We start from the raw sequence: 4,593 nt of genomic DNA, 5'->3' as shown, positions 1-4,593 counted from the left end.
AATGACAACGAATGCATAGCGTTGGTCCAGCGCGCTCGACGAACGAGTAACGAATGCTGACGCACACCCAGCGAACGACAACGCATTGGCCAAAATTGCTGATTTTCCAGTGCGCGGGCCGTGCGTCGTGTATGTGTGACTGGGCCATTAATGAAGTATTTTGACGCGCAAGCACTCATGCCCTGCGATGAAATGAGCGGTTGGATTATCATATTTAGAGTATAGCACCTCGTTCGTACGTACGGTCTGGCGCAGTGAAAGCGTGTGTAAGGTGATATTTACAAGGGTCGCCGTGACGGGCACATTAAGGTACTGTACAACAGTAGAAGGCGTCCATAGGCAGCAGCCGGTGGTGCAAACAACAACAAAAAACGTTGCCGTCATTCGCGCATCCTTTTTTCGGCGCATAGCGGGAGCGCATCTCCACCGAGGACAAGCTTACAAGCGTAACGCTATCGCGGAAGGTCAAGTGCACAGAGCACCACACAGCGGCCATGTTGTTTCCCCGCTGTCACTACAGGAGGCATACAACAGTAAGCCTCCGCGATTGTTCTATTTCGTCTAGAAAAGGCCTTTTTTGGCATTTTTTTTTTCGCCGAAATTCGGCACTAGAGTGCAATAATTAGAATTATGCACGCAAGTTGGATGCCTCGTGGACGTCGAGAAAGCATTAGAAGTAAAATTATTTTTGTTGTGTATTCGTGACATTCCGTCAGGTGGCTAGTCACCGGTTGGTGTTTTTTGTGTATGAAATGTGTTCAGACAACTTTGCAGAAATTCGCATCATAGAGCTGGCAAAAGTTTCGAGCGGAGCATAGAGCATGAATCTGTAGTTATTTAACATGAATAAAGTGTGTGTTTTGTAAGTGCAGTAACAGTGTGAGTATTTTTAATTAATTTCTGTTCGATGCTTATTCAGGCCTGCAGCCTATGGACGACCTCTACTGTTGTTCAACACCTACAGAGAGCACAACACGGCGGCCATGTTGTTTCCCACTTTGTTGCTACAGAGATAACAACACGGCGGGCATGTTGTTTCTCCGCTGTTGCTATAGGTGTTTACCAACAGTAGAGGGCGTCCATAGCCAGCAGGCCTGAATGAGCAGCACACAGAAAATAATTAAAAATACGCAAACAGTTACTATAAACACGCAGCATGCATTTTATTCATGCAAAATCACTGCACATTAACCGTACCATCGTCACTCGAAACTTTTGCCAGCTCTATGATGCGAAATTCCACCATGTTTGTCGGGTACCCCTCAACTCTCAAACGCGGCTGCCGGTCACCATGGCTACGACACCCCGCGCATTTGCACAATTTTTCCACAAAACCGATTGAAATTTCAATCCTTTCCAAACGTCTATCGGGCATCCGTCTCCATTGTGCAATGCACATTTACGCACTCTAATGACGAAATTTGCCACGAAAAATTCGAGAAAACTGCTAGTTTCTATACGAGAAATAGTGCGGTGAACAATTGCGGAGGCTTACTGTAACACGCCTCCTATAGGTGTTGAACAACAGTAGAGGGCGTCCATAGGCAGCAGGCTTAAATAAGCATTGAACAGAAATTAATGAAAAATACTCGAACTGTTTCGTCGCATACACAACATACAATTTATTCATGTTAAATAACCACAGATTCAAGCTCTATACTCCGCTCGAAATTTTTTCCGGCTCTATGACGCGCATTTCTACAAAGTAGTCGGATCCCGTTTCATACACAAAAATGGCCAACCGGTCACCCTGGCTACGCCACTTTCCGGAATAGCACAATTACACGACGTTACCAATGTAACGTCTAATTAATATGCATCCTAGACGTGAACGAAGCATCTATCCTGCGTGCATAATGCAAATTAGTGCACTCTAGTGCCGAATTTTACAGAGAAAAAATCAAAAAAGGCCTTTTCTATGGACCAATTAGTGCAAACACAATTTGCGGAGACTTACTGTTGTATACCTCCTAAATAGCTAAAGCCCGGCGCACACGTGAGTAATTTTACTCAAGTAATATGACGCATGAGTCATTTTACTCACGTTTTACTCGAGTAAAATTACTCACGTGTGCGCCGGGCTTTACGCTACGCTTTTCACGCGCCTGGTCGCCATGGCAACGCGTTTAACGTGCAAGGTGCGATATGATTGCGCGGGCACAGGTCACACTGTGATCGATGACATCCTAGCTTGTCGCTGCTGGACATTACGCTGACGTACTGCGCATGTTTGAATCCCGCCATTCTCCTGTATTGATTAATACTGCAGATATATATCAGTGTTTACAAGTAGCGGCTGTGAAGTCACCGGTGACAGCTAACTAGTGTCAGAGTTGTGTGTGTGTGTGCGCGTGTGTGAGGATAGGCGTTCTTTACGTTAGACGAGATTGGACGTCGCTACGGATATATAATCATGGCAATGCTATCGCTCTCTATAATCTACACAAAAGCCGAACAAATGCTGTCTTCGTGTTCCGTGCCAGCCGTTGTCAGTCCGTGTTCATTGATGCATGCGAGACTTGCTGCATTATAAATTGATGGCAATATCGCCTATTTGCGCCGTATACTCAGGCATAGATAACCATAAACGGCCCCTATAATTATATTACAATATTCTGGCATTACGGCGTCACCATGGTAACGATAATCGTAAATGTAGTTGATCATAAACGATAATCATAGTTACGAAGTCATAACGCGTTACAAGTAAATATAAAAAAAAAAACACCACTCACTATGAGGAGCAATTAAAGTTCTATGAAATAAAACTATTCGGTGTTATCAAATATGAACGGTTTTATCACGGAAGTCGATTTGCTTTCTAGATTATTCATATAACCGGGTGCATGTAATTACGTATAAGCCGTGACCCTATTTAGCTGTCTTTATTCAAAATCTATTATAGTATACATTGCACGTACCCCGTCGTGGTTGTGGCAGCTGCGGAACAGATAGAGATGAGCTGTGACTTACGGCCCATACGGCCACTCCGGTCCGCTAGGTTGGCATCGTTACGTGGCAAGCCCTACAAAGAAAGTGAAAGTACAAAAGCCCAGTAAGCCGAAAAGGACGAAAGCAATGAGAGATGAGCGATGAGAGCAAATTCCTAGGGGGCAAAACTTTTTATAAACGAAGCAAACGTAGGACATAATTAGGCTGAAAGAATAATTGTGTTATATTATTTATTACAATTATTTTCGGGTTGCACATAATTATTATCTAAGCTTTCTGCTTAAAAATCTAGGGGGAGCTGCCCTCGCCCTCCCTCATAGCGCTCGCGCTCGCCTTATATAATAATATAATATAGGGAAATAAGTGTACGAAGTGACTAGTGCTGCCACGTAGAGGCACCCTCCATCTACGCCCGGGGGAAAGTGACACCCGAGAAACTATGGTCCAGGGTCATAAATATTAATGTCATCGCGGCTATAGTATCGGAATACGCTCTCTCGTATAGTGTTGCCCCAACTTCACGGTAGTTTTTGACAAAAGATCCCAGTTTACATAAAGGGGGAACGGATTGTGGAAACTATCGCTTACGGAATAACTTGCGCAACATGTCTCTATTTTTGCGCCGTTACATAACGGAGGCAGGTTGTGAAGACCGCGTGAAATTGGCAGCGCAACTATGCATGTACAATATTAACTGGGAAAGTTGGTGTATGAGTGCGAACGGATATAGCAACTAAGACCTACTCTGTCGTCTAACTGTCGCTACACACGACTAGGAAGTGAATCTTAGAGAGCGCGTCACTAACAACGATGATTAATGACTCCGTGAAATGTGTGCGCTTGTGGCAGCGAGCGTCAGTGTGCCGGTGTGTGTAAATTTACAGTATCCTTCTTCACCTATCATTTATTGTATGTACCAACCTGAAGTTAAATAATCTATAATGCGACAAATTTAAAGATACACCGACATGTGATATATAAATATATATAAATTATAATTTTATTATGCTGCAGTTTTAACAAAATCAGACCGAATGTATCACACTACGAGGGTCGTTATGCTGACATTTTGGCAGACGCTGTATAATCGTGCAACAGTTCTGGCCCGTTAATCTGTATGCTTTGCGGCGACATGTTTTTGAGGTGTTTTGGAGCCCCAGAGCTAGCGTGAATAATGCGTGTGTGCGTGTCGGGGTACGACGCAGTTGCAGCCGTTTGTTGGTCAACGTAACCGTCACGGCCCACGTGTACTGCCCATTACCTCAGTTGCAATCTAGCCAGCGAGCTAAGCAGCGGTAAAGCTGAGCCGGCCGACCTTAGGAATAGTCAAAGGTCGCCAGGGGCTGAATGTAAGAGTCACTGTACACACAGTAACAATCAGTTACGTATGCTATGTATCTTTCTTTACTTACGCTTTTGAGTTACTGCGAAATGCACGTGGCCACACGCCTATAGCTGAGAACATTATGTACAATGTTTAGGCTACTATATAGGCTCTCAGGCCTGTAGCAGTTACTCGAGCGTGTAATAGTTGTTAATCGCGCGCGCGCACGCACGCACGCACGCACACACACACACACACACACACTCACTCACTCACTCACTCACTCACTCACTCACTCACTCACTCACTCACTCACT

This window comes from Priapulus caudatus, unplaced genomic scaffold (genome assembly GCF_000485595.1).
Source record: "Priapulus caudatus unplaced genomic scaffold, Priapulus_caudatus-5.0.1 Scaffold548, whole genome shotgun sequence".
NCBI lineage: Eukaryota > Metazoa > Priapulida > Priapulimorpha > Priapulimorphida > Priapulidae > Priapulus > Priapulus caudatus.
This window is presented reverse-complemented; position numbering follows the sequence as displayed.